Source organism: Ranitomeya variabilis, chromosome 5 (assembly GCF_051348905.1).
Source record: "Ranitomeya variabilis isolate aRanVar5 chromosome 5, aRanVar5.hap1, whole genome shotgun sequence".
NCBI classification, from domain to species: domain Eukaryota; kingdom Metazoa; phylum Chordata; class Amphibia; order Anura; family Dendrobatidae; genus Ranitomeya; species Ranitomeya variabilis.
The window spans coordinates 30,265,431-30,272,240 of NC_135236.1; the positions used below are offsets into that span (position 1 = coordinate 30,265,431).

At 46.8% G+C, this 6,810-nt stretch overlaps 1 long non-coding RNA gene across 1 annotated transcript; it reads right to left on the reverse strand.

The window, feature by feature from the left end:
• Positions 1 to 755: 755 nt before the first annotated feature.
• Positions 756 to 6,262, reverse strand: LOC143774227 (uncharacterized). The gene is made up of 4 exons (XR_013215499.1): positions 6,092 to 6,262; positions 3,455 to 4,880; positions 3,284 to 3,375; positions 756 to 2,830 (listed from the first exon to the last, which is right to left on the reverse strand). It is a non-coding gene; the product is annotated as an uncharacterized LOC143774227 (long non-coding RNA).
• Between the last annotated feature and the right edge of the window lie 548 nt (positions 6,263 to 6,810).

The window sequence follows — 6,810 nt, forward strand, 5'->3', positions numbered from 1 at the left end:
CTACAGCGAGCTAGTCATAAAATATAGTTTCCCCTAAATCTAAGTAAAGGGGAGGTTTCAGCCACTAAGTGATCTCACCGAAGGGGGGGGGGTGCCTGGGTTTTAGGCTAAGAAACAAGTAATGAAGCGAGCAGTCTTCTGGAGACTTTTTGCCCGGGGTCCAGCTGCTCTGTAGAGGTGACATGCATCTTGATGCATCTCCTGATCACATGGGCAAACAGGCGATGAAATGATCTGAACGCTATGTAAGTGTTTTCAATTTTAAGCCTTTTATTTGTAAATAATATACACATGATTTTGATATAATATATATTTTTTTTTTTGAGTAAAAAACACTACTAGCTTGTCTCTCCATGCTCTAAACGAACTGTTGCATCTTCTGAAGTGAGTTACGCTACTGATTGGGATGGCTCCAGACCAGTCAATACTTTGAAAATTAAAGCTGGTGGCAGCATACTTCGTTCTGTGCGTTTGTGAGGCTTTGTAGCGACAGCGGCGTTGATAATTATTGTTCCTGCCTGAGTGGGAGTAGTTATATCACCCTCGCTGCAGCGTGCCCATTAGCCAGTACATAGCAGGCAGCCTTTCTGGTGACCAATTACCCTAGGTGCAGTACCCTGACTGACCAGAGGGTAAGGGGGGGGGGGTTTACACCAGAGAGCTGCAAGTTCCAAACCGGAACTGGGATATAGATAAATCCCCCGCAGAAGGAACCAGGGGCAATTAAACAACCCCGGTTCGTGACAAATTGGTGTGAGTGGTGGGGATGATAAAGGCATCTTCCCCATGAACCGTGACATAGTGGTGGGATCCCTGACATATTGGTGGCAGCACGGTGGGATTTGTGACAGGGTACAAGTTCAGATTTCTAAATGGTCACAGTACATGCTGTCAGAATTCGCCGTTACCTGCAGCAATTGGGCGAATGACAGCATGTACGCAAGTCACATGCTCACTAGACGTGCACAATGTAGGTCCATGCACTTGAATAGACAAGTCTAGTTGGAATGTAGCCGGAACTATGCAAACTGCCCCTCCCAACACTGGCAAATCCTAAAAGCAAGCACACTAAGTATTCATAAGTCTGCAGTCACATGTTGACTGCAGATTTGTACCAAGCATGGACAACCCCTTTAACAGTTAGCTGGCCTTGCAGATGGGACGAATATTTGGGAACAAGAAGAGCATTACCTCCTGGTTTCAGCGAGTCAGCAGAAAAGCCAGTCACAGGAATGGTGACAGAATGGCCACATTATTTTAAGCTTAGCTGCAGTAGGTACAGCTTGAAGCAAGAAGCAGAAGGGTTAAAAGTTGACCAGTGATCTCTCATTTTTCCAAAAATTATTTTATTCCACCCTCAACCTCTCTGGATCTATAAACAGCTGTCAAAGAGGAGGCGGAGCGGTAGGATCAGGCAGAGAGGAAAAACAATTAGGTGAAGATATGGAACTGTTTAGCCACACCAGAGGTGCACAGGGCGCCGGTGTTTGTTTGAGCGGTCATCCTGTGCTGAAGGAGTTCATTTAATGTGTACTGAAGACTCAGAAGACCATCATAATATGTACAACGTACCAAGGGTGAGACCTGCAGGCGGTGGCAGTCCATCCAATACAGGAGAAGCCCAATAAATCTCATATTTAGGCTCCTCATAGTCATCGTTCATTTACAGCCAAAATGGATCAGGAGCAGCTACGCCACCAAGTAAATCCAGGGCCATTTCCCAGCTCTGACCCAATAATGAAGACAACCGAATACAGGAGACATGAAGTAGCTCCATGCTTCCATCACATCAGTGGCTTCCACCAGACAAAAGGAAGAAGTTCCTGCTTGGTAAATTAAACCAAAGTAACATTAAAAGGCAACTCCAGAAGTTAGTGACAGCCGCTTTAACTTTTTTGGGGGGCAGGAAGTAAATAGTCAAACAATCGATGGTCTGGAAGTAGTAATTCCACCAGCTGATCCAGTCAGTGGAGTTACAGGATGGGTATTGGGATCAGGCCTACAGGTATCAATATCCATAGTATAAGACATGATCTATAACCCATAGATAAGGCAGCTGACCAATTGTCATGGTCCCATTGACGTAGTCAGCTTCTTCATACATTAGAGGGAACTCATCACTTCCATGCTCTCGCACCATGAATCTGATCAGATTCCTCTTTACATGCTGTAACCCAATGTCCCCCTCTTAATAAGCGTTTCTTTAACAGGTCACATTTAGATGTTCCCCCAAGGAAATAGGAGAAGATACACAGCTGTATATATTTTACAATACTAGGACCAGGGACGAGAAACAACTTAAAGATAAATGTTCTGTATGAGGCATAGCACGTAGAAGTCACAACATGGTGGGTGCATCCAAGCCAGAAGTCATCACCTCCAGTAGCCCCAACAGGTCAGAACTAAGCAAGGATCTTAGAGGCTAAAAATTAGAGCCCTCATCTACATCAGCTCCGACTTCAGATGGTCTCCTACCAGTCAGAAAACACAAGTTACATAAAACCCATTGGCCGAGTTAATCGGAGCCTGTTCCTTATGGCCTCTGACCAGTTTGCACAGCCTGGACCAAAAGGCATAATGAGCTATTATAAGCAGCCAAAGACTCAAAATAGCAAAATCAGACCCAACTGTACCATCGACCGATGCATTTTATCCTCAATGTCCCACAGTCCAATTCTTCATGGCAGGAGGATTTAGCCCAGTGAGAAAATCGGTAGCGTCTATAATGGATAGGGCCACCATATACAGGAGGATCAGTCCGGTCACTTCAGGCATGAAATGTGTGGTTCTACTGGGGGAATGGTCCCATGTGGTGGAGAAGATAAGCACCCTGAAATGAGAGAAAGTTGGTCATGGATTGGATAAAAGAATTACCAAGTCATCTATTGACCCCTTCAGAAATTTAGGAGAAGCTTGTACCATGGCTGAACATCAGCAGTCACAGTTAAGGAATAAGGTTGGAGGCAGTTTTTTTGGAAGTTTTCACTACACATTAGGATGAGCTCTCAACTTCAAGGATCACCAGTGACTGTAGGAAAGGATCATAGAAATTCTGCTCTAAACTTAGTAATTTCTGTCCACCAGGACTCATGGAGATACAGGAATCCATTTGGTGAATCTGTGGTCCTGCTCATTTCTCCATGTGCCCCTCTAACTAAAAGAGAGCAGAGAGTTATGGAGAGGTCCATGACTGATCAATTATTGTACAAATAGATCATCGACATGAGATTGCTGGTGGTCCGGCACTCCCAACAGTCATCCTGAAACCAAACAATGTACAAACCTTACTATTCCAGTATATTGGATGTGAATTCAACTATGTGAGATCTGAAGAGGAGAGTGAAGAGTCCTCACCGGGAACATCCAGCAGAAGACCTGCAAATATGGGGAATATTAGTAAACACAGACCAGAGGAAAAACAGAGGCACCATCAGTGATCTCCACCAGTCCTTACATGTTCTCCAGGACACCGGCCACCAGGGGGCAGTATATAGACCATCAGCGATCTCCACCAGTCCTTACATGTGCTCCAGGACACCGGCCACCAGGGGGCAGTATATAGACCATCAGCGATCTCCACCAGTCCTTTCATGTGCTCCAGGACACCCGCCACCAGGGGGCAGTATATAGACCATCAGTGATCTCCACCAGTCCTTACATGGGCTCCAGGACACCGGCCACCAGGGGGCAGTATATAGACCATCAGCGATCCCCACCAGTCCTTACATGTGCTCCAGGACACCGGCCACCAGGGGGCAGTATATAGGCCATCAGCGATCTCCAGTCAGTCCTTACATGAGCTCCAGCACACCCGCCACCAGGGGGCAGTATATAGACCATCAGCGATCTCCACCAGTCCTTACAGGTGCTCCAGGACACCGGCCACCAGGGGGCAGTATATAGGCCATCAGCGATCTCCACCAGTCCTTACATGAGCTCCAGCACACCCGCCACCAGGGGGCAGTATATAGACCATCAGCGATCTCCACCAGTCCTTACATGTGCTCCAGGACACCGGCCACCAGGGGGCAGTATATAGACCATCAGTGATCCCCACCAGTCCTTACATGTGCTCCAGGACACCAGGGGGCAGTATATAGACCATCAGTGATCTCCACCAGTCCTTACATGTGCTCCAGGACACCGGCCACCAGGGGGCAGTATATAGACCATCAGCGATCTCCACCAGTCCTTACATGTGCTCCAGGACACCGGCCTCCAGGGGGCAGTATATAGACCATCAGCGATCTCCACCAGTCCTTACATGTGCTCCAGGACACCGGCCACCAGGGGGCAGTATATAGACCATCAGCGATCCCCACCAGTCCTTACATGTGCTCCAGGATACCCGCCACCAGGGGGCAGTATATAGACCATCAGCGATCTCCACCAGTCCTTACATGTGCTCCAGGATACCCGCCACCAGGGGGCAGTATATAGACCATCAGCGATCTCCACCAGTCCTTACATGAGCTCCAGCACACCCGCCACCAGGGGGCAGTATATAGACCATCAGCGATCTTCACCAGTCCTTACATGTGCTCCAGGACACCGGCCACCAGGGGGCAGTATATAGACCATCAGCGATCTCCACCAGTCCTTACATGTGCTCCAGGACACCGGCCACCAGGGGGCAGTATATAGACCATCAGTGATCCCCACCAGTCCTTACATGTGCTCCAGGATACCAGCCACCAGGGGGCAGTATAGAGACCATCAGTGATCTCCACCAGTCCTTACATGGGCTCCAGCACACCGGCCACCAGGGGGCAGTATATAGACCATCAGTGATCTTCTTCACCAGTCTTTACATGTACTCCAGTAGAGAAACTTGTCACATCAATGATGTCTTCAGATTCTGAGTTATAGATGACACCACTCTGAAAATAAATAACACATCCAGCCCATTGTTCAGTTTCATTAATTGTAAAAATTAACCCCTTACTGACCTCGGACGGGATAGTACTTCCGAGGTCAGATCCCCCGCTTTGATGCAGGGCTCCGCGGTGAGCCTGCATCAAAGCCGGGACATGTCAGCTGTTTTGTACAGCTGACATGTGCCCGCAATAGCGGCGGGTGAAATCGCGATTAACCCGCCGCTATTAACTAGTTAAATGCCTCTGTCAAACGCCGATAGCGGCATTTAACCGGCACATCGCCGACCCCCCGTCACATGATCGGGGGGTCGGCAATGTGTCAGGATGGTAACCATAGAGCTCCTTGAGACCTCTATGGTTACTGATACCCGGTAGCTGTGAGCGCCACCCTGTGGTCGGCGCTCATAGCACACCTGCATTTCAGCTACATAGGAGCGATCTGATGATAGCTGCTATGTAGCAGAGGCGATCGAGTGGTGCCAGCTTCTAGCCTCCTATGGAGGCTATTGAAGCATGGCAAAAGTAAAAAAAAAAACAAACCACGTTTAAATCACCCCCTTTCGCCCCATTCAAAATAAAATTAAAAAAATAAATAAATAAATCAAACCTACACATATTTGGTATCGCCGCGTTCAGAATCGCCTGATCAATAACAAAAAGCATTAACCTGATCGCTAAACAGCGTAGTGAGAAAAAAAACCCCAAAACACCAGAATTACATTTTTTTGGCCGCCGTGACATTGCATTAAAATGCAATATAGGGCAATCAAAAGAACGTATCTGCACAAAAGTGGTATCATTAAAAACGGCAGCTCGGCACGCAAAAAATAAGTCCTCACCCGACCCCAGATCACGAAAAATGGAGACGCTACAGGTATCGGGAAAACGGCACAATTTTTTTTTTTTTTTTGTAGCAGCAAAGTTTGGAATTTTTTTTCACCACTTGGATAAAAAAAATAACCTAGTCATGTTAGGTGTCTATGAACTCGTAATGACCTGGAGACTCATAATGGCAGGTCAGTTTTAGCATTTAGTGAACCTAGCAAAAAAGCCAAACAAAAAAACAAATGTGGGATTGCACTTTTTTTTGCAATTTCACCGCACGTGGAATTTTTTTTCCCCGTTTTATAGTACAAGACATTGTAAATGGAGATGTATGAGCCCAAACTAAATAAAAACACTACCAAAATGTGATCCACACAGCACAGCCATACCTGCACCCACAGGCCCAGAGCAGCCGTCTCCTAAACCTTCCCTGGAGCTGCGGCTCCACAATGTGCACAGCTAACACAACGCTGCAGACAATCCTCAGTATAAGGAGCAGCCAACCACAAAATGCCCTGCTGGCTCCGCCCTAATGACTCCGCCCTAATGACGCCTCACACATGACTCCCAGCTGAGCAGCTGATTACAGTCAGCTGCAGCCAATCACTGTCTGCCTTTCCTGCAGAATTGACAAGCTGATATGTTATGGACATCTGGGCTTTGTGCCCACGTTGCAGAATCTAACAGCAGAATTTTCCTCATCAAAACCAGACTCCCTTCAGGAAATCCGCTCGCATTTTTCTAGCGTTTCCTTTTCCCTTTTTTTGTTGCGTTTTTAACGCTTTTTTCTTGCGTTTTTCATGCGTTTTTTTTTTTCAATGCGTCCCAATACAATTCTACATCGGCAAAATTGCTGCGATTCCGCAAAATTAATGAACATGCCGTGTTTTTTTCTGTGATTTTTTTCTGCAGAAAAAAAATGCAGCATGGGCACAACAATTGCAGAAAGCCATTAAAAATAATGGGATGCGTTTTTTAAGCATTTCCGCAGCGGAAAAACACATCAAAAATGCTTAAAAAACACAATGTGGGCACACAGCCTAAGGCTGCCATCACACTAGCAGTATTTGGTCAGTATTTTACCTCAGTATTTGTAAGCCAAAACTAG